We start from the raw sequence: 24,116 nt of genomic DNA on the forward strand, positions 1-24,116 counted from the left end.
ACTTTGAAATGCCCTTTTGTCAGTTTGTAGAAACTATAGAAAAACTTCTTGAGTTTAAAGTAGATCAAAATAACTGATATTACAGTTATAGAACCTGATAATATATTATATGTATATTATAATGTATGTATATATGTATGCTACTATATTCTATATTAGCGAACAAAGTTCAGGCAAAACCCAGTATTGCGAATGCATAGTGTGAAATATTTACGTTAAAAAAAAAGAACCACACAAAACATAAAACCTCCCTCAACAGTTAGAGAAAGAGAATAACTAAGATGAAATTCTGTTTTATTTGCCCATGCATTAACCTTTATAACTTAAAATCATGTCATTTACTGCCATTTCATTGCATATTTTATTGTTTGAATATTTTATTAGTTCTTTGAGAATTTCATTCAACATCTTTTAATTATGCTCATCCTCTCCCCTGACAACTCTTCAAGATCCAACCCCTTCCCCTCCTCACCTAACTTTGTGTCTCCATCCCGCCAAGGCCAGTTTGTGCTGCTCAAACATTCATGGATGTGTGGGCTTCTCCTGGAGTGGGCTCAACTTATTAGGGCACAGCTCTTAGGGAAAACTGACCTTCCCTCTCCCAGCAGCTAACAACTTCCAAAAACTCCTCGGTTAGGGATGAGACTTTGCACTCAATTCCCTTTTCCCTTGCTGGGGTTTCGTCTAACCTAGGCTTGTACTGATATTGTATATGTGGTCATGACCACGGAGTTCATGTAAGCGACCTCCTTGCTTCAGTGCTGTTACCGTGTACTTATCTGCCTCTCTGGCACTTATCCTCCTCCATCCCTTTCCTCACCAGGATCCCTGAGCCTTGAGGGGAGGGGTGTGGTCTCTGCACCTTGACTAGCTTTGGGTCTCTGTATTCTTCACGGTCTACTGCAAAGCTTCTCCGATGAAGGTGCTTTAATGTATGGGTACATTGGTAAGTCATTTGCAGTTGTTTAATACTGTATCCATTTAGTTTCCAGCGGTCATGTTTTATTCTGTGTCATGTACACCCAAAAGGTATGAATGATTTCCCTGTTGTCTTCATAGCAGACAGTATGGCTACACCCTTAATGCTAAATTATCATTAAAATAAATCGTTCAGTTGTGCTGGTATGGAATGAGTGTATCTGGGTGGAGTTGGGCCAGGGTGGTGAATATCATTACAAAGCAATGTATAAAATTTATAAAGAATTAATGAAAATATTGTAAAAAGAAAAAGCCCCATATTGTTCTGGGCTGGGCTGTAGCTCAGTGGTAGGGCACTTACTTAGCATATGTAGGGCTCTGATTTTAATCCCTTGCATCAATTTCCTAAACCAACCAACCAATCAGTAAAAATTTACAAAATTTACTATGCATGCTAATTCAAAATAAAAATAAATAAATCAATACTTTTAGCTTTCACTAAGGAAAACACATTGGCCAATTTAAGGCAAACTATCTTATTAAAATGGAATTTTTACTCTTAGTAAAGTTGACATTTCTCATGCATTTATTCTTCATCCCATTCCTCTGACTCAAATTCTGCTCCATTCAAAATAAATGTTATCACCCAATTTGATGTTTTTGTAGATATATTTTCTTCTCCTTTTTTCCTTCTTTTCCAGTCACATGGCTGTAGGTCTCTCATAAATGGCATAAAGCTAGACACGGAGAGTTCTGTCTCTGACAAGGCCATTAACCTGTGCACATTTATCACTATGGTTGATAGCTTTGTTCTTTAAAACCTTTTTGCTTTATATATTTCTCGTTTGTCCCTATTACTTATTGTCTAGATTATATTTCTTTTTGGTAATGTGAAAGGCACACATCTGAGGTTCAATGTGATGGTGCTAATTTTATTGTTTTAAAATTTACAACGGAAGCTAGATGTAGTTGTACCTGCCTGTAATCCCAATATTTGGGGATAGTGGCAGAGGGATTAGTATTCTATCCTAACCTTGGCTACACAGTGAGTTTGAGGCAAGCCTGGGCTATATAAGACCCTGTCTTACACCATTAAATGAAAAAAAAATTGGATTGACTCATATTAGCTTGGAAAGTTAGCCTCAAAAAGGAGGTCAAACAAAACCACGAGCAATGGGGCGTTGTTAGGGTAACTGCTGGTTGTTGCAAGAAGTCTGGTTTAAAGGGCAAAACTCATTTGATTTAAAAGTGTTGACATCTTTTATGTAAAAAATAGTTCTATATATTGGGCTTCTTAAACTCTTCATGCTTAGGTCTCCTTTCCACCTAACAAATTTGCATGATTCTGGGTAAATAGATGTGTAACATGGGTATATGAGTCAAATATTATTGGTGATTAATCATAACAAAATGTGGTTTAAAGCAATTTTTGCTAGACTATAATTTTCCCAAATGAGAAGGAAGTGCCCGTTTACATTTACATAACAAATTAAATCTTAGATGGGTATGTGGTACGTGGGACATAGAAAGTCTTAAACCTTTCTCAGTTCACTGATACTTTTAAAACTGGCAGCGTGAAGAACAATGCTTTGTGTAAACATAAGCGAAAACTGGTGGTAGTTGTTTCCAGTCTCAAGCCAAAACTGTTTTAACATTTTTTTCATGACCCTTAATTCAGCTACCACAATAGCAGTTTTTAAAATCAGACACCTGATCTGGAGATACAGTAATTTGATGCTTATGTTCTGAGAAATGAAAGTAGAAAAATATTAAATATCTTAGTTTTCCATAATTAAACCATTATATTTCCACATAAGCAAAAGAGGCTTGATATACATAGAAAAAAACACTTTTAACTCAGAGCATCCTATAGTCTGAAATCTAGCTGAGGTGATTCAGGCACTATTTGCTGGGTGTGTTTGGCTTGAAGGAATCCATTATGGGACGTATTCGTGACCTTAGCTCAGAAGCAAGACTGCAGTGAGATCATGTGATGCGACACCGGTGAGCCATGCCACCGGCACCTCAGATTCACTTTGGGGTTGACTTAGAAATAATTTTTGGTTTATACTCAGAAACCTTTTACAGTTGACAATTTTTTTGCGACTCCTGCACTCAGTGTCATGACCTCAAGTTGGGTCACAATGCACAATATACAAAGCAGTGTAAGGTCAGCTTAGAATTCCATTGCTCCACCAATTCACCCTTTGCACCCACAATTAATGCTAAACACGTAAAATCATCTTTCCGCCATGGTAAAGGTTCTCAGCGAAGTGTAAACCACTGCCTTAATGTGGGTAAGGTAGGATCTGCCTTGTGACCTTTGGTTCCTAATGCTATCGTGAACACACAAATCACATGTTAGAGATAAAACAGTGTTTATGAAAATGGTATGCAGCGCACAGAATAGGACATCTGTGTAAGTAGAGGATAGAACAGATTATGGCCCTCATGATTTTAGAGTTGGAGCAAACCTTGAGACATTGGTGGAACGTATTGACCTCCATTTACTTTAAGACTCTAAAGTAAAAATAATGATTTTAAAGCCCTGACTGAGCCTCCGTCTCTGTTTTGCACCCAGACGTCTTTATCACTGAGCAGTCTATCATATGCAGAGTGGATATGAAGGGCTGACAAGACCAGCCGATAAAGTGACATTTCAGTGATGAGTTCATTTCAATGAATCTTTTCACTTCTTGGATTCAGTTTCTTATCTAAGAGTTTAAGAGTTGGATGACCCTGGGCTCCAACTGCATATGTAGCAGAGGACAGCCTTGTTGGGCACTAGTGGAAGGGGAAGCCGTTGATCCTACCCTGGTTGGACCCCCAGTGCAGGGGACTGTCAAGGGGGTGGTAAGGAGCAGTGGATGGGGGGCATCCTTATTGAGGGGAGGAGTTAGGGAGCATATGGACAGAAAACTGGGAAAGGGAATAACATTTGAAATGTAAATAAAGAAACATATCAAATAAAAAAGAAGAGTTTGGGACATATGTATCACTTACAATGTCACTCCTAGTTTTAATCTTTTATGATAAAAAATGTATTAAGTATGTATTGGAATACCTTCGGGGTCAAGCCTCATATAGAAAAAGAAACACAAATGCAATATTATATGCAATATATATTATTTTATTTTAAATTGTGTGTGCGTGTGTGTGCACATACGCACGTGCACACGTGCATGCAGGTAAGGACAGGTGCCCTCCGAGGCCAAACTCATCAGATACGCAGGAGGATACCACTCTTTTGGATTCACCCTACAGCCAATAAGACCCAGAAATCTCAGTGGTAAAGAAGGAAGTGGTGAATGAAGGAAAGAGATTTATATTTTATTGAAGACATTGCAAATTGCTAGTATCTTTTTTTTTTTTTGAGAGAGATAGAGAGTGTGTGTGCCACATGGTGATTTGTAATAAGCCGCAGAGCTGATTATGGTTTTTAAGCTGTTAATTCTATATTTCAGTTTGTAGCCTAAGGAAATAGCTCTCAACAAAAAAACATAAGATTTATTTACTTAGAAATGCTCGACTGGGTTATAATAAAGCCTAGAAACAACTAGCCGAAAGATGGCTAATTAAATAGTCTTTTAGCAACACGGTGGGCTATTGCTCCATTGGAAATGACAGATATACGGGCTAAGTAGATACGAAGAGAAGTCAAGCAAAAAATTAGAAAATAGTGTGCCCATGGTGAAGGCTGAACACATATAAAACAGTTATGTTTACAACGTGATAAAGGTTGGCCGTTGATCGTAAATCGCTGCTTTAATATAGGAAAGGTGGCGTCTACATTGTGGTATTTAGTTCATGAGAGTATCATGATCGCTAAATAAGTCCATCAAGGAAAGCAAACAAATAAATCGCATGCTCAGAGGAAGCAGTGTCTGTGAACCTAAACAGAGTAAGGCATCTGTGTAGGTAGAGGAGAGAACAGAGATTATATTCCTTGTAAATTTTGAGTTGGAGCAAATCATGTGTTATGAAAGTAGTTACCACACAGAAGGAGTACTTTTTCCAAGAACAATTTTCAGTTTGGCTAAATCCCCAAAATAGTGAAATGAAAATTCATGAGAGAAGTTGTTCTCAGAGACAGTAAGTCTCAGTCAGCTGCTGTAATTCCACACCCCACCCTTCCTTTTCTTCTTTCCCCCTTTTTCATGGTAAAAGGGAAGGCTTTCTACATGCTGAGATGTTTTAACAATCTCTTTATGTAGTCCCCCCCTCTGTCCGTCTGTCTGTCTGTCCCCTACCCTCCCACACACACAAACACACACATAGCCTTTCCAAAGAGACTCAGAAAAATTCATCCACTAAAAAAGAGAAAACGATGCATTTTTCAGTGCAAAGAGAGAATAGACCCATGTTAGGGACCCAACAAGACTGGAACTACACAGTAACTGGTCCACCACCCCAGTACTAGTGCTCTTGTCTGATGTAGGGAGCATGGCGTGGACTGCTGGCAGAGGAGTTGGGAGTAGGAGAGTGGGGGTGAGGTTGGGTTGAGATCTCATTCCTCTTTTTCTCCATCAGAAGGTTTGGATCAACACTTGAGTGATTTTGAAATGAAAAATATTAATAGGGTACCAGGATAACATGGCAGTTCCTCGGTGGGTAACCTCTTCCTTCTGGGTATTCATTGTGAACAGACATCTTTTGAAAATTCATAAGGAATCTTGTGACATATGGGATGGTTCTTTTGGGGAAGGGAGAGAGCTTTGTTTTAGCCGTGTATCCTTATCCTAGACAAACCAATTCTTGTTGACTTATGTAACAAATGTAGGAAGGATTCTCTGGAGGAGGACTTGAAGGAGTCGTGAAATATTGGTCCAAAACCTTAGTTTTGCTAAAGATAAAACAGATCCAAGGATGAAAATGGCTTGCCCACATTTACAGCCACTGGATAGGACGCGGCCCAAAGCATTCCTGAGAATTTCAGCCCATTCTGTTGCCTCCACTCCTTTCTGTAGCACCCCAGTCTTTCATGATTGCTCCACTACCGGCCTCTTCTATACCCACACAAATGACTAACTTCCACCTTTGAAGTATAAACTCATGGCTGTTTAACACGCAAAGAGACCCTTAAAGCCATGAAAGGCATGAGCCAGCAAGTCATGAAACAGCGCCATTCCAGGATCCCATGTTTGCTTTCTTTGTTTTATACTTAAGGCAGAAGTTTAATGTCCAGCCTCCAACTGTGATGTCATAGTAGGTGAAATGGCATCTGACCCTGAGCTTGTGAGTTGAACTCTCTGCACCCGAGTCCTCACCTGCACCCCAGAGCTCGGGATCTACTTCCTAGATTAGCTAGTTGAAATTATTGAAATAATCTTTTCGATGGTGCCATGCCTTTTCGAAGGCATTCGCTATAAATTCTATTGTTTTACTCTTTGGGGGGCAGTTAGAATGATTCAGGCCCAAATCTTAAGACAATTAGTAGTGCATTTTGAGGAATGTTATTACATTCATGTGTTATCAGAAAGAGCAGGAGGCCACGCATTATAGTGCATGAGTGGAGGTCAGAGGACAAATCGCAGAGGGATGGTTCTTCCCTTCTAGCAAACGGATCTGAAGGTCAAACCCAAAGTTTTGCAGCAAGGACTTTTACTTATTAAGCCATCTTAACAACCTAAAGCTTTGTACATTCTGTGGGGCCAAAGTATTATTTAAGCACAATTAGTGATGCTTTCGAAGACTTCTTTTTGGGTTCCTGCTTTGCCTCTTTTTCATTGGACCTAGCAAGGACTGAAAGCATATTTTAATGATTTAAAAATTTATTGATTAAACATCCGTGGTCCCTATGCTTATGTGTATTTTCATTGGTATCTTCTATACATAGTAAGCGGTATACGGAACTTATAGATTCCCTGTGGCAATATTCATTTGCATTTTCTGTGCAGTTTTGTTAAATGATGCATATGTATAAGCACTATTACTGTTTATTTATTTGAAACTTGAGATAATTTTTTTCCTGCATCTCTGGTGTAAGCGCCATCCCCCTGTAAATCCTTTCACCAGCTCAATCCAGTAGATTAATTGAATACGGTCTATTATATAAACATTTACACAGTGTTTATGTTTTCATGATTGAATATTTTGTAATGTCACTGTCCATTTCTGAAAATGTAGATCGCGTATTCTCAATTCTCCTGTAGTCAGAGCATAACAAGATATACACCAAGAGGGCTGGAGAGATGGCTCAGCCGTTAAAGTCTAGGCTCACAACCAAATATATAAGATATACACGGAGAAGCAGATACAGCAGACCTAGTACATGTTTCAAATAGTGGCAGCTCATCAGTCTGCTGCATGACTAATTTTTTCTTGATTATCATCATGGACATGCCCACATCTGGGTAGATGACAAAAATTGCCACCAAGGATAAAACTGTCTGTTCAGCCTTGATGATAGTTGAAATTTTTCATCTAGTGGTGTCACCAGGCCTGTGAAGAGAGTAGATCAAGCTTCGGGGCCCGAAGTAGAGTTTTGGCAGTATGTAGCCAAAGGGAATCATAAAGAAGCCAGAGAAACCAAACTTTATCCATTCTTTTTCACACTCATGCTCTAGGCACTTGTCCTGAGTGGTCACAGCTGAGAAAGCTGGGACCGTGCAACGGCAGAGCAGAGGCAGAGGACATCCTATGAGGACCTGAGAGATACGGCAAGGATTCTGGGAGCAGATAGATTCTATGTGGAGCCACGAGGAGCAAGTGTATTTTCTGTCCTGGAAGGGATTTGAGGATGATTTATCTGGTCCACTTTGTAGTCTGCAAGTGACTTAGTACCAATATGAAGACACAGCGGCAAAGTTGAAACTGTACTTCAACTTCTAGGGTTTGTTTTGTAGTTTTATATATCTGATTTGTATGTATGGATATTCAGGTGTCTGTGGAAGGCAGGGATCAATGTTGGGTGTCTTTTCCAACACCTTTTTATCTCCTGTCTTTCTCTCTCCAGTGCTGAGATTATAGGCACCTACCCTTGTACCTAGATTGTGTGGTGCTGAGGATCTGCACTGGTCCTCATGCTTATGTGGCAAGTACTTTGTCAACTGAGCAGTCCCCAAAGCTTAGGCCTGATAGACTTTAACCGTAGTGCCACATCGTATCCCCATTACGCCCCCTGCTGTATTGGTGATCTATGTGCATTGTGTATTGTGCTTCCTTTGGGTTGTCTCTGTTGCCGGGGTCATTGAACGCTGGATAAGTTCTTGTTGATGGTTGAGTCTTCCATGGGATGACTTGTCTTTGTGAAATGGGGTAACCAATCATGAGAGCTGTATTTGGTTAATGTGGACAAATGCATTAGGATCCTCTATATCAGAAGATCTGAATAAATCTTTATAGTAAGAAAGTCTAGAACCTCAAGTGTTGAAGATTTAGACTCTTTTCAAGCCGCCTACTTATAGTCATAGAAATTTCACTCATCCCTCTTGTTCTTTCAGCTTTCCCCCCACCCCCCCTAGCTAATCTTAGACAAGAAATTTCAGCTGGGCTGGGGATCAAGGGTCTAGGCTCATGTTCTCTCACTGGGACGCAGTGATGTGGTCCCAACCCTTCATTTCACAGAACTTGAACTGGAAACCCATAGGACTTGTCTAAAGTCTCAGTCATCCACATGACAGGACAGATCTCTTGTTCTGGATTAGATTAAATGTTGCAGATTTCCCCAGGGTACTGTTCATGCCTCCTTCACATCTTGGATGCTATTAAATTGAGCAGCTCCAGTCCAGAAGGGGTTCACAGGAAGAGTGTATCTAGTTCAATGAGTGGTTACAGGAGCATATAGCTACAGTGTTACCGACTGCCTCCTTGGAAACAGCTCTCTTTAGGAGAACATATATTGGTCTTCATCTTTGAAAGACAGCAGACAGAAAGACTTACTTTCCTAAAAATAATGAAACAAAACAAAACAAAACAACCCAACTAGTTATAACTGACTCTGCTGGCAATTAGCATCTCTTTATGCACTGATCTAAAAAAAAAAAGAGCCCCCAGTTTGTGCTTCTAATTATCATGTGATCTGAACTACTTTGAATTTTCTACAGATTAGTGTTTTCTCATGAAGATAGCTCACATTTTATTATTTCATTTTAAAATTTACTTATTTTATATCATGTAAATGAGCATTTTGCTTGCGTATGCATGTGTGTACACGTGTATGCCTGATGCCTGCAGATGCCAGGAGAGGGTATCACATCCCTGGACAGGATTCATGAATGGCTCTGACTTACCAGCTAGGTCCTGGGAACTGAACACAGGTCCTCTTCAGGGGCAGCAAAATGCTCTTAACTGCTGAGCCATTTATCTGGCCCTTCACCCTGAGTATTAAAGGAACAGCAGGTGATTAAACAGTGTAATTGGGTTACCCAAGATTATTTCCGTTGATCAAAGTGAGAAACTGCAATGCAGGAATGAATGTGGCCTTCTCCAGTGGAAGGATTATGAAGAGGATATTTTCTCAGTGTGTAACTGTGTTATCTGAACTAGGGATACAATGTTTGTCTTGTTTTTTCATTTCACAGAATAGCAAAAGGGTAACCTCTGGGTGTGGGGATCATGGCTTTGGAAATCAGTTGTGCCCCGAATCACACTATTTACAGTCAAATTATTCAATGTGGAAGGCATGCAGTTACGAATATAGCAGTGTGCTTCTTGCAATGCTTAGCATCCAAGGGTGTTTTCTTTTCTGACACATAGTTTTGAGAAATGGTAATTTTAGAAGCTGGACACACAGTGCCGATCCTGTCCCCAGCTCTGGCTCCCAATACCATCAGGCAAAGCACTCCATTGACTCATATTTAAAAAGTTGTCACTCACGGTTCAAAGTATATGCTCTTACCTACATGTGTACAGCAGGACTCTCAATGGAATGTTTGGGTGGATCATGGGTGAGCTTTCTCTGTTGCATTTGCCATGTTCAGGGGGAGAGGCCTTGAAATCCTTCTTCCTTACTGTACCAGGGTCTGACACACATGATGGGTTAGAGGAATGGAAGGTATGAATATTTAATTTGAGGGAAGTGAGGAAGGCTTATAGCTTCAGTCTTGGCCAAGCCGTGCTTTTGAAACCATTTGGGAATGATGTACTGATAGCCTGGCTCCTTTCTTATTATCATGATAGCATTACTCTCAATGTACTCACGGTTCTCAGGTTGACTTGTTGTAGCAGGAGTAAAGGCTGGCTGTGGTGGCTTGAATATGCTTGGCCTATAGAAATGGCATTATTAGGAGATGTGGCCTTGTTGGGGGAAAGGTATCACTGTGGGGGTGGACCTTGAGGTTCTATGCTTAAGCTCTCTCTGCCCAGGGTAGAAAAAGGCCCTCCTCCTGGCTGCCTGCAGAAAACAGGCTCCTGTTGCTGCCTTCCAGTCAAGATGTAGAACTCTTGACTCTTCCAGCACCCTGTGTGCCTGGATGCTGCCCTGCTCCCTACTATAATGGTAATGGACCGGACCTCTAAAACTGTAAACCGGTCCCAATTAAATGTTTTCAAAAGAGTTACTTTGGTCATGGTGTCTCTTCAAAGCAAAAAAAAAAAAAAAAAAAAAAAAAAAACCAAAACAAACAAACAAACAAAAAAAAACAAACCAAAACGACAACAGTAACAACAACGACAAACCTAAGACACTAGTTTATTTGAGGAGAATGCGCTAACGCATGGTTGGCAAATTCTATTCCTTGGATAAGCGAGATGGTGGGTAGCTCTTCTGTACAGCCCCACATAGAAAACTCCTAAAACCCACATGTGCATTTTTTTCCTGTGGACTTCTCCAAGCCACTCAGGGGTACACCATCTTTCTCCTCACTGTCACGTAAACAAGTGAAGCCACATCAAGTCCTCCTTAATCCTCCCTCTCTGTGCTCAACTGTCAAGAATAAGTGGGCTACAGATGATATGGAAGGGAACTCAAACCCAGACCCAACTGTTAGGGCTAAGGGATATTTCCTTGGGACTTTCAGGCTCTGTGTCGACACTTTTCAACTGTTTACTCTGCTTTCTTAGTGTGGATAAAATGTGACCAGCACACTGGATTTTATCTTTACTTTTGACACATTCTCTTATTCTTTAATATTCAGGAAGATGTATTAAACGTTCGTTTTTGCCACTGAGACTTCCATTTATTTATTTAGTTGGTTGGTGGGTGGAGAGGTGGGGGTGGGGAAAGATCAGGTAGATCCAGGAAAGACTGTGTTCCCAGGGCCTCAGTGGCAGTCTTTAGATGTGGGTGGTATATCTAACTGGTTATTGCTCTTCTCCAGCTACTGTGGACCCCATCCGCATTACTAAAGACCCACATGACAGACTAGTATCTTAGTTTCATTTCTTGATACAGGGATAAAACACCCTGGCCAAAGCAATTAAAGGGAGATGAGTTGATTTGGTTTATAGTCCCCGAGATATATAGTCTATCATAGCAGGGGATCATGGTGATAGGTAAGGGGAACTTGGTGGGAGGAGCTAGCAGCTGTCTGGTCACATTTTATCCACACTAAGAAAGGAAAGTAAACAGGATTTGGGGCTGGGCCATAAATCCTCAAGTCTCACACAAAGGGGCCCATTTCCTCTACTTTAGGAAGTGAGGCCCTACTTCCTAAAATTCCACAACCTTCCCAAAGAGAGCTGACAGCTGGGGCTAAGTTTTTTGATGTGTCAGCCCATAGCAGGGCATTTCACATTCAAAATCACAACAGTGCCTACATGAGCTGTGTCGAGTATTGCAAAGAGGCAGACTTGCTTTTTCTCTTCATCGTTTTTGGTGGTGAAAGTTAAAAAAAAAAAATCCTGGCTTTACTATATATTAACCTTGCAGATTTCTTAACCTCCTTCTGCCCCTCTGTAAAAATGGAAACTACTAATGCATGTGTTGTGGCTGTTGAATGGATTCCTAAGCAGTTCAGTGGCATGGTGAGGGCACGTTGCCTGTGTCTGGCTGGACACATCCCCTTCTCTTGAGCAGATCGAGTTAATCTGTGAGTTTTCACTGTGCTTTTTAGTTTCCATCCTGGTCATTGCTCTTGGTCTCGCTGGCATTTGACTCTGCATTCTTGTACTTTTTCTGTACTACCTAGAGAGGATTCCTCTTCGGAGGAACAGAGAGGCTTGGGATTACTAAGGAGACCATGCACTTCCCAGAGCCCAGGAGCAGAGTTTTAATGAGTTCTTTTACTAAGAAGGGAGGAAGAAGCTGAACTATTTGTCCTCTGACTCCAACTTGCCTAGTACCAGGGTCTTGAGGCTGGCTGGATGTGGATGGCTCGGTGCATATGAAATGACTGAAGGTTTCTGTTCCAGCCACTGGTGTGAGAGGAGAATGACTGAGTTTATTAATGATCTTGCAGAGCTGTGAGCTGACAGTCTATTTGTTTTCATTATGTAAACCGGCATGGTGGTTTGGGATTATGCAGATTTCCACCTTTTTACTTTAGAAGGCCAAGAATATTCATTAAGGATATCAATAAAGACCATGCTGGTGACTGAGTCTCTGAGGCTGTCTCCCACCCCCCCCCCCCCCCCCGCATGCTGAAAGACAGAAGAGAAAACTTAAGGGGTTGAGAGAGAGCGAGAGATTGATCGGAAGGCAAATTATAAACCCATTTCAGCGCTTGGCCTGCAGGCTGGGAAGTGACATTATTTGTTGTCAGGGATGGAAAACAGCTCAGATTCAGGTCCACGTTGACACTGCTGCCTCTCTGCCAACTGCAGCTCCGTTTAGACATAGATTAATTAGGCTGGCAAAGGGGGGCTGGGCTGTGAGAGCCGTGTGGAAGGAAGCAGGCAGCTCTACGGAAGGAGTCTAAGCCGGAGGTCTTGGGACTTGTCCCCCAGGAAGATAACTGCCACTGCTAAAACCATAGCGAACCAGGGTGAGAGAGTGAGGATAGAAGAAAGACTACTTCTGTAGCGATACACTGTACATGGCTACTGACTTCGTCCATGCCAGTGAGGCAAAAAACAAAACAAAAACCAACCTTCAAACTCACTTGCTGCCAGGCTGTCCCCATGGAGTCGGGGGTAGGGGTTTGGGGGGGGGGGCAGCAAGTAATCTGTAGACTTGAGTGGCTTATCAATCTTTTCTGTGGCCTTGTATAAATCATCTTGGACTTTTTATTATTTCTGCATGTGAAATAGAAGTGGTAGTGTATATACACACACATGGATATATTGCGACTATTACTTGAATTATGGGACAGACAGGATAAAAATAAGAAAAACTCTTGGGGAACTGAGCCCCAAGTTAGTTCGCTGGAAACAGTAGATTACAGGCTCCACATGAGCGCCTTAGTGTCTTTCCAGAATCTTTCTTACTTACAGGGAGTCTTTGGCCTGACTGTGTTCACTTTCGGCTTGTATCTCAGCTGACAGCATCTGTTTTGTCAAGGGCTGGGGCAGTGTGGGTCCATCCGTAACGCACTCCATCAGACTTCAGCGTGGGCAAGAAGTACCGAGCGAGCGGTGGGCTGGGCAGAGGTTCTTGCCCGTGGGTGGGGGTGGGGAATCGGATAGTAATCAACAGCACCCAGTCTGTCCTCTCCAGCGGCTGTAGCAGGCGCCAGTCCTGCCAGCACAGCGTTCCCTTCTGGGCTGCAGCAGCAGACTGGCTTAGTGCTGTGAGTGGCAGCGGTGGGCATTGGCAGTACGACTCCCAGAGGGAACCCTTGTAGCCGGTGGATTCTTTCCTCTCCAGAAAAACTCAGATGGGGATTTTCTCTTTTACTGTTAACACTTCACTGCATGATTTTTTTTTTCCTCCAGTGGTGGCGCTGAGCTGAACACGGTGCTAGCAGAAGGGGGCGGTACTTTCCCTCTGGACCCTGACTTGGAAGCCAAGTGCGACTCGAGCGCAGTCACCGCCAGAAGCAGATGTGTGAGCGGAGCAGCTGTGCGCCTCTCTTTCTGCCGAGGTTAGCTCGTTTGGGTTTGTTCTTTTCCACGTGGAAGTGTGGTGTTCTGCCTTCCTCTGTCTTCAACCGGGTTTTCGCGCGTTTAGATATTGACGGTTTCATTTCAAAAATATTTTGCATTTTGCTTATTAAGAGAGGAAGAGGGGTATACCCTACTGCTTTGTGGGGGGTGGGGTGGGAATTATATGTTCAGATGAGTTGTGTGTTACACACCAAATCACGTGCATTTTATTAAATCTCACCTGTATTTAAAGGATGGAAATTTACAGGGGTAACCTCCCATTTCTTTTTTCCTTAGCATTTTAGACTCCTTTTTTCCATTATAAGAAGAGAAGCCAAGATCATTTTTAGCCAGTGAAGGGCTTATGCAGCACTCATTCTTACGAATAAGTGAATCTTTTTGTTGTAGATGACTTAGAGAGCAAATCTTATATGGTCCGCATCCCGGGGCTATCCCAGTTATATACAAAATATGTTCGATTCATTTTAATAGTTATATTAATGAAAAGTTATTTAAAGGCATTTTTTTTTAAAGAAACTCAACTATTTTGCTTTGAATCTCCTCATCCACTGCCTATGATCTGTATTTCACTTTCAAACACTTTTGGCATTTCTGTCTTCTTGGAGCACTGATCACTAGCACAGCTAGAAGAGCTTCTTTTCAGAAGACGAAACAAAACTGTCCACTTAATCAAGAACACAGTTGGGACAGAGTATTAACCTTTCTGAAATAGTCATTCTGCAAGCAAATGGGTACAGTGATTTTTTTTTTTTTTTTGATCAGATTAAAGTAAAATGGTTTGGGAAGATGAATCACCCTTGTAATATCCCTAGGGGTGCTCATTAGAACTATTTGAGAATTGCTTCCTTATGAATATGAACGTTTTAGGCCTTGGGATAAATGTAATATTTCTTTTTTGTTTTGTTCTTGTAACCAATAACTTTGAGTTTCTTTACTATAAGATATTCAACTGGCAAGTTTGATGTTAAAGAAATGGCAGTCCAGAAATGGAGAATTGAGAAATGGAGGCAGGAGAATTAGGAGTTCAGGGTCATTCTCACCTACATACAAGCACGAGATCTCATTAACACCGGGGAGGGAATGGGAAATAGTTGGGGAGGGAATGGAAAACAGTTCCCCTGCTTCCTGTTTTCAGCAATGAAACTTTTTGTCTTTCTTTCGAGTTTTCTCTAGAAATACAATGAAAAGTAGGCACAGAAATGAAGACAGGGGACCTGTGCCTGGCAGACACTTGTGTCTTTGAAAAGTGCTGTTTCCTCTTGGACACATTTTTAACAGAAGTTTTGTTCCTGATTTTGCATTATTGAGAATAGGGACAGGGCAGGGGTCTAGCATTATTATATGGACTCAGATAAAAGGTGGAGGTTAAGATCTGTGACTCGATTGTACATAATTGTACTAAAGACACACAGAGTTTTGAAAGGGACCACATTTGAGTTGTTGGTAACAGAAAAATATAAACAACCTCAGGCAAAAGTGAGCATAGGAACACAGCAACTGGAAATTGCTCCGTGATAAGTTCTTCTCTGAAGTAGCAGGTCAAGGGGCTATGAAGACAGATTGGGGCCAATTTCAGGGCACAAGAATGGTGGCTCTCACCTTGAGTCTTAGGATGCTTAATGTTTTCAAGAATAACTTGGATGTTGCAAAAGGGAACCCTGGCTTTTTAAAAAATCGCATGTGCCATAACTGTTAATGTCTTGAGATGATAGCAGAAAGGGGCCAGAGTGAAAATTAGCAGGGAAGCAATCAAAAACTGATCAAAGTTTCTGTGGGGAAAGGAAAATGTCTCTGGTTTAAAGCTGTTGGGTATTAAGACAGGACAGAGGAGGGGAGGCTATAGTTCATACACTGGCAACGAAGAACAGTTATAGTTCTGTCGGAACCTAGTACTGCAGCAGGAGATGTTACCCAGGAAACAGGAGGCCTGCTAGGTAAGCACTAACTTGGGAGCCTGCTAGCTGCTGCTTCTCACTGGCTTGAACATCTGGCAGCAGTGATGGGCAGGTGCTCCACATAGCATCGGGCTGCCAATCATGGAAGCCCACGTGGAAGGCATTAATTCCTGTTCCAGATATTTAATAGCACCAGTCCTGTGTGATTTTTCTTGTTGTGGTGATGGAATAACATCCTAAGAGAGGACTGATTTTGGCACCAGGTTCAGGGCATACAATCTATCAGGGTGGTGAAGGTATGGTGGTGGGAACTGCTATGGCTACTGCCGTAGGAGTGTGAGGTAAATGGTTATGTCTTAGAGCCAGTCAGGAAGCAGAGAACAGGGGCAGGAACTTGAGAGGTTTATATAGCCCATAACCCTCACTCCTAGGGACTCTAAATCAAGACTCTACAGCTGAAAGGTCCCACAACTTCTGTCATTCAAGGGCCTGTCCCAACATGGTCTCTTCTCAGTGAATTAACTCTTGCCACAGTTGTATCCTCACTTGGTACCTGCTGCAGCTCACTGATACATTTCCATACCCACAATACCCTTCTTCTGGTCAAGAAAGAGACTTGATCTTTTCTCTGAGTGCTGCCTATACCCCTGTTCACATCTTCATGCTCTTGGTCCGGCTTCCTACCCTCAGATCCCTTCTTTTGTTCATTCCTCCTCTCCTCATTGTGACTGTTTGAAGCTGGTGACCTCCACACTATTCTTCCTACTGGGATGCTGACATCTGGTAACTCCTCACCGACCTGTTTCTCAGCCTTTAAAGCTCACCCCACAGCAGTCTACATAGATAAGCATCCTGCATCGATATTGCTTAACTCTGCCAACCAGGCTATGGCTCCTGTGGGTACCAAGCGAAGAGTGAGTGGAGTGAAGCATGGAGAAGGAGTTAGTGAAGGACTGACGCATACCTGACCATGCTTCCTCACATTGTATTTTTTTGATCCTTTGTCATGTCTCGTCCTCAGGAGACATAAATAAGCATCTATTTATCCAAGGCAAAACTGCAATGACAGAACACACAGCTGATTCCTCCAAGTCCTACTTGGTGAAGCAATAAGTTTATTGGAGTGACCTACAGGGATAAGGATGAAAAGTCACATACAGGACCGTGATGATTCATATGTATCTACATCACCAAAGAGCCCACCCCAGTAAGGGAGATGACTCAGAGAAGCAACATCCTGACCGTTTCCTGTTCAAGGAGTAGTCATCTTCATGGAAAAGCCCTCTCCCTCAGCAATTGCTTACTGTTTACATAACCTTATAGAGGGAGAATAGTGAATTTTATAAATTTCTGAGTTTCCCAAGTCTGGGAAATATTTTTTTGACTCTTAAGAGACCCTATTATGCCTCCAAGAGAGACTGTTTCAGTTCAGCGGAAATATCTATGTCACATCCTTTTGTATTCTATTCACGGGCATGTCATTCCCACTGTTTACACAATGCTGTTCTGAGCTGACCCTGTCCTTTCTCACTTTAGTGGTTCAGTTTTTCCAATAGTGTCTTGGGAACAGAGATTCTGTTTGTAGATATCTAATCTTGTGAGTCTTTGCTGGTATTCTACAAGTTCATAAAACAAGTACCAAGTAGCACAGAGTGAAAAACAAAGTAGGTATTAGAAATAAAACTAACTATGTACTTCACAGTGACATTGTCACTATGTATGCCATGGGATATGGTCTATCCTGTATGCCAGGATATAACCCTGGGAGGTTGTATCACTTGGAGGCTGGAAAGATGGCTCGATGGGTAAAGGGCTTGTCGAACATTTATCCCACCTAAGACCAGGCATGAAACTGTACCTCCGACACTAAAATTTTCTGGCTAGCAAGTCTACCTAATGGAGTAAGTTCTAGGTTCAGTGAAATGCACTGTCTCAAAAAACAAAAGAGAGAACAATAGAGGAAGATATTCAAAGTTCTCCAGAGGGGATTCGGAACATTGTGTGCATCTTCTACTAGACTGTCACTTATTCCAGTTGGCACTGGATTGGGTCTTGCTTCTCATCTTTCCCTTTCTGTCTAGGGATTACTTCTTGATGCCCCTTTCCATCAGGTTAATTTCCTGCTTCAGTGTGGGTGTCACAATGCATGTGTGGAGGTCAGAGGACAACTCCCCAGAGCTGGTTATAACCCACCATGTGGGCTCCAGGGACCAAAGTCAGGTTGTTAGGGAGGGTCACTGTGTCATGCTCACCTCCAGGGCTTGTTCTGATGGCTCCTATTGTCTCCCTCTCCATGCTTCTCAGTCTCCAGTCTTCCTTAGGGCTCAGCCAGTACAAAAAGAGCTGACCTACTGTGTGCTAGGCTGCCAGTGGATATTGTCATTACCAAGTGCTGGAGCCTGGACTGGAAGCTGATCCTGTGGTGAAGATCTCAGCCATTGCCATGAATAAAAAAAGGGTGTGTTGTTCCCTCTGTGAAAAGCCTTTTACCCTGCTGTTCTGGTGTTTTCTTCCTAATAATCAGAACTTGAATTTTCTTTTACTGTGACTCATTAATTACATCAATGATGGTCAGCTTTTGTCTTGTTTTTACATTTATTATCGCTTCAGGAATGTAAAATACTAAATATCATTTAGCATTTTTGGTTGCAAGAAGCAGAAAATTAATTTCATGTTTATTTTGTTTTCCATTTTGATTACATCTATTTAGGGCGTATGTATGTGAGTGTGCGTGTGAGCAGGTATGGTGTGTGCACATGTGGGTATCACAATGCATGTGCGGATGTCTGGAGACAATCGTCAGAGCTAGTTACTATCCACACCACGTGTACTTTAGGGATCAAAGTCGGGTCGTTAGTGTAGGGCTGATAGCCAGTGCTTGCAACATCTCAGAGAAAAGGAATTTAGTAGGGAAGTATCCCACAGAAGTAGTAAGAAGTTTAAAAGAATCGCAATCTCAAAATTTACTCCAGAAGTGACTTGTCCTATCACATGTGCTTCTAACTCTCTAACGCATGTGAATATCTAACCTTATGCCAAGTGCCTAGGATGATCTTGTCTCACGACAGGGCTGTCTGACTGACTTAAACACTACCACATGGTTATAATATTGAACTCTTATGATTGTTTTCTAGGATCGAATGGAATTAAAGCCCTTTCCTATAGCTTTGGAAAATTTCTTTCTGTCCTAACTTGAGTTGAGCTTAATGGTGGATTGAAGGTTGTACCTAGGTATGTAATAGCTGCATACAGGTGTGCCACATTCCCAGGGACACAAGATTGCTTAGGCATTGGCTGGGGGTGGAGGGCAACTGGAGCTCCCCCTTAGATGGGTACATTGGAGCACAGGAATGTTTCCATCAAAAGGCCCCAGAGCCCTGCTGAGAGAGGGCACCATTAGGATAGCTATGTGCTACATGAACTCGGGCAACTGTGACAGCAGGGTGGCGGAGGGGGACTAGAGAATGGAGAAGCATGGCAGCAGGAGAGAGGAGCTGAGGAGGGCCTGGCTGCAGCCCAGAGCATGAGTAAGGACTAGAGAGCGAGCCAGAGGTTAGAAGAAGAAGACAGGAGAGTGTGAGCACGGAGCAACAGACTTCGAGGCTAACTTGCTAACCCAATTGCCAAGTGGTGCTGGTCACACAATTGGTTTTGGGTTTTGTTTTCTTTTTTATTAGCTGTGTGGTCTTGAGGGTAAGAGACCCTGCTGGGTCCTATACTACATCGTTGATGCCATGATGTCTGGAACACAATAGGTGTTTGGCAAATATTTAAGGTATCACGATTACTAGGGATGAGTAATAAGTAGAGCCTCCTGCTCTTCTAAGTGGGACGGTAGAACAATGCACAACAAAGGCCTGGAACCTTCAGTCAGTGTCAAGTAGTGTCTGCTTTTTTTTTTTTTTTTTTTTTTCTTGCTTCTTTTGGTAATCGCTTTCTTCATTCCTCATTTTTTTTTTTTTTTAATTCTTGAAAAAGATCATGGGGAAACTGGAGATAAAAGAAAGTGACATGAATGAAAGGAAATACTTAATGTTGACAGAGTAAAAACTGCGTCAAGGAAGCAATTTTTTGTTCTTCCGTGCACTGTATTTCCAATTCCGCTGTCCAGTTGTTTCATGTTGAATAACAAATCCAAACAGAATGGGTTCTAATGTCTACATATCGGTGTTCATTTTAGATGCATTTGAGTAGTTTCCTTCCCTTCAGGACCCCTGAAGGCACTAATTATCCCAGCATTTTCCTTCAACTACATTTCTTCTCTTTGAAAGTAGGGAGCCTGTCCCCAACCTTTTGCACTTCAGTACTTTGGTAGTTCGGTGCTGTGACAATCGCTGGGTTGTTCTAAATAAGAGACAACTGGGCTTCACCAGAGCTCTAGAAACCTCTCCGCTCTCCTTAGCTGAGTAAGCCAGTACTTGTTTCTAAAATCCTCCACACTGCAGCTTCTCTGTCTGCAGTGGCACGGAATGGTACCTTTGGAGATGTAAGAACTGAGATTCCCAATTGGAAAATGCCTGCAGCGCAGTAGGAGAGGCGTGGGTTGTTATCTGTATTAACTTACGTGATGTAAATTTTCTCACTCTTTAAAGTTGAAAAGGTGTTTTGAGCATTGATTTTTTTCTCCTTTCCCTTCTCAAGCCGACATACTTGAAATAATCTGTTTATTCATAACTTTAGCACAAACAACCTGGATCTCAAACAACTGCGGGCAGACATTGGAGGCTGGAGGTTCAGGAGGAATGGGATGCACTTTGTCTTCAAGGAGCTTCTAAAGGGAGAGACAGGGAAGGAGGAGCCTGGGGCTGGGGAAGAAACTATGGGCTCAGTTCCCCAGATTGCTTAAGCCAAATTCCTCAGGAGTGTGAAATGAGCGAAGTAGACCAGCAGGCGCGGCAGGTAGCTTTTAACTCTATGTATCCTTTCCTCCGTGTTAGCGTCCTATAGACTTTCCTTGTCTATAACCCGGAAACAAATGTAGAGAGTACTTTATACAACAAGCCGTTGTTCCTTAGGTTTGCTTTGGGGCTGCGGTTTCCCAGGGTGCAAAGAGCCAGCTGGAAGCAGAAAGCCGTAGTGCAGCCCTTTGGCTAACGTACAGTTGGCTTCCTTGGTATCAGAGCTCCTTGGGAGCCCTTACCTGCCCTCAGCATCCCAGTCAGAACCACTGGGAGATCATGTGACCCTGCCCACGCGGATACCAGGATGATGATTCTGACTTCCGGTCCCTGTGGCAAGCCCCCAGCCATCATGTCTCCTTTCAGGCTGGCTCTTCTCAGGCTCAATATCAGTCAGTAGTCCTTTTCCCTAGCTCTGTGGCTATGCACCACAGCTTGTGCCACAGGCAGAGGGCTGACAATCTCTCTATAGGATTTAGTACGGCTACACTGGGCTACAGTCGAGTTTCTGTCATGATTCTGTAGTTTTGATCCTGTTTTGTTAAGCTTTTGGCGTCTTGTATTTAAATAGCGAATGTGTAGCGCTTTCGTTTTGAACCTTTTTTTTGGGATGTAATTTCCAATGATAGGAAGTTGCAAGTTAAGAATAGTGCAAAGACTTTTCACAGACTCCTTACTCTAGTTAACCGATTGCTAGCATTTGTACCATTTTGTCCTTCATTGGGCTTTTCCCTCTGTGCCCTGTGTATAGAGCACACACACAGAATACAGATATTTTAAACCACGGGAGAACAAGTGTATACATCAAAGACCTTTACCCTAAATATCCAGAATGTACTTCATAATTGCAAGACAAGTCTCTCACATAAGAACAGTGCAGCTTTCGTATCAACAAACCTAACACTTATTTGAACTTGCCCGATTTCCTACCTGTGTTCCTGTTTTGTAAATTAGTGCAGTAATGGCCTTCATTTTATTTTATTTTTGCATTTTTTTCTCTTCGAGCGCCAGGATCAGGTGCTGACTTTCATCATCGTGCCTCTGTGTTCCTTTAGTCAGAAGCACTATTAGAGTCTTTCTTCATCTTTGTGAAGTGTTTTTTTTTTTTTTTTTTTTTTTTTTTTTTTTTTTTGTTCTTTTTTTTCGGAGCTGGGGACCGAACCCAGGGCCTTGCGCTTCCTAGGCAAGCGCTCTACCACTGAGCTAAATCCCCAACCCCGTGAAGTGTTTTTGAAGAAGATTATCTTTTGTTCTTTTTATATTGTGGGCATGCGGTAAGGCAGTTACCTACAACAAACAAAGCAAGATGTTAGTCTCACGTGGAAACTGGTTGGGAGGAGGAAGGCGTCAGAGGAAAAAAGGAAGGAAGGAAGGAGAAAGGATATTTTGAGGGTGAATATTATAAAAAGTATTATTACATATGTACATGTACAAATTTACAAACAAGAGAACGAAGTTAAAGAGAGAACGTTCTGCACTTTTCATTAGATGTGTAAAGCACATAATTTCACTTAGGCTCTGCATGTCCAGCAGGAAATGTCATTGGCAATGATGGCTGTCAGCCAAGTGTCATGTCTGGAGTCACGTGATGACCATCTGTCTTTTATTACGATATTAATCATTTTAATTCATGCCTGATTTCTATTCTATGTAGTAACCATTTTTTCTCCTTAAACTATTAATAAAAAAACAGGTTGTTTTTTATTCCCCCATCTCTATCTTTTGATACCTATCAGTCGGTTGTTACCCCATGGTGAAATTAGCATTCTGAAAGCCTTCTCTTCACAATTAGGATGTCTGGCTGAGAGTGAGGCTCCCACCTAATCTTATTATGTGGTGAGAGCTCAGGTAGGGAAACTGAAGCTGAGAGCTGAGTGAATGTAAAGGGACTGAAAGGGCACCAATGTCGCTATCGCGGGGCTGTCCTGAATGCTTGTTTGGTGTGTAGTGATTTATTCCAAATTGCCCGTACTCGGGACTTCATAATGACAATGTGCAGTTTTACAACTGTGAAAACATGTCTTAGCTTGCAGGTGGTCGTTAGCGTAAATTTCAGTTTCTCTTCTTTCAACCTTGGCACCTGCAGCCGTGAAGGAGGCTGTAAGCCACACGTGGAGGGACAGTGCAGACCTGCAGGGGCTGCTGGGACCTCATAAGGAGGGTCCAGGAGCAGGTGTCTTTGGCAAGTATCTACTGTTAGAAAATGAAAATCTCCTGCTCTTTGCCCTATTTTGAGGATGAATCAAAAGGTTTCACAGGTTGGAAATTCTTAAATGTCTTGAAACTGACCAAATTCACTAGGTAACTCCCTGCTAGATTATTCAATAAAAGCTGGGATATCCACCCACCTATGAACGTGCTTGCACACACACACACACACACACACACACACACACACACACACACACACACACACCGAGAGAGAGAGACAGAGACAGAGAGGGAGAGACAGAGAAGTAGAGAGAGAGAGAGAGAGAGAGAGAGAGAGAGAAAGAGAGAGAGAAAGAGTCATTTCACTGACTTTAAAAGAAAGGTCTGGGGGTTGGGGATTTGGCTCAGTGGTAGAGCACTTGCCTAGGAAGCGCAAGGCCCTGGGTTCGGTCCCCAGCTCCGAAAAAAAGAACCAAAAAAAAAAAAAAAAAGAAAAAAGAAAGGTCTGTTTTAAAAATATGTAATCAAATCTGTCAGCCATAAGATTTCTATGGGTCATTAACTTAGAGGCTGCTTGAAAAATAAGCAAAGGAAAGACACCAGTTTGATGTCACTCTTCTATAACAATTCCTCAGTTATGGGAGATGGCATCCCTCGGGGATGGAGGGCTTATCTCAAACCACCTTGCTTCATGCAGATGTTTCTTTCTATTACAGAAACTTCCCAGCATTGTGTGACAAAACTTTTCCTGGTAAGATGTAACACATATGTCTACTCACCCCAGACATACAAACCACAGCAGACTAAAGTATGAATACTCCCAAAGTCTGATTGGTGAAATTGGTGAACCAGTGAGTTTTATTAGAGTTACTTACAGGAATATGGGGGTTACTGACAGGAGCAGCAGAAGACAATCATATCACCAGGGTATAGCCCAGCATGGGGGACAGTTCACAAAAGCTGGAAACCTGGAGCACATAGCATATCCTGCAGGCAGCTTGACACAGGTTGGAGATTGTCCTCTCCACGTGCCTCATGAGGCTCTAAATCTCTTCCAGGAAGCTCAGCTGCTGCTTTCTCCACACAGCTGATCTGATCTCAGAGTTGATTTTCTCCTGAGACTTCTTTGCAGCTTGGCAAAGCTGAGATGAACACACACTCTCTCTCCTCTCTCTCTCTCTCCTCTCCCTCTCCCTCTCCTTCTCCCTCTCCCTCTCCCTCTCTGTCTCTCTGTCTCTCTGTCTCTCTGTCTCTCTGTCTCTCTCTCTCTCTCTCTGTGTGTGTGTATGTGTGTGTGTGTGTGTGTGTGTGTGTGTGTGTGTGTGTGTGT

The 24,116-nt window shown here is 42.3% G+C and overlaps 1 protein-coding gene across 11 annotated transcripts in view; it reads left to right on the plus strand.

The window, feature by feature from the left end:
* Csgalnact1 (chondroitin sulfate N-acetylgalactosaminyltransferase 1) overlaps positions 1 to 24,116 on the plus strand; it is a 342,493-nt gene that overhangs the window by 141,111 nt on the left and 177,266 nt on the right. For all 11 annotated transcript variants that reach the window (NM_001436648.1, NM_001436645.1, NM_001436646.1 and 8 more), the window contains 1 exon segment: positions 13,672 to 13,820. The gene's annotated coding sequence lies outside the window, so the exon portion shown is untranslated.

The sequence above is a fragment of the Rattus norvegicus genome, chromosome 16, assembly GCF_021556685.1.
Source record: "Rattus norvegicus strain SHRSP/BbbUtx chromosome 16, alternate assembly SHRSP_T2T, whole genome shotgun sequence".
In the NCBI taxonomy this organism is placed as follows: domain Eukaryota; kingdom Metazoa; phylum Chordata; class Mammalia; order Rodentia; family Muridae; genus Rattus; species Rattus norvegicus.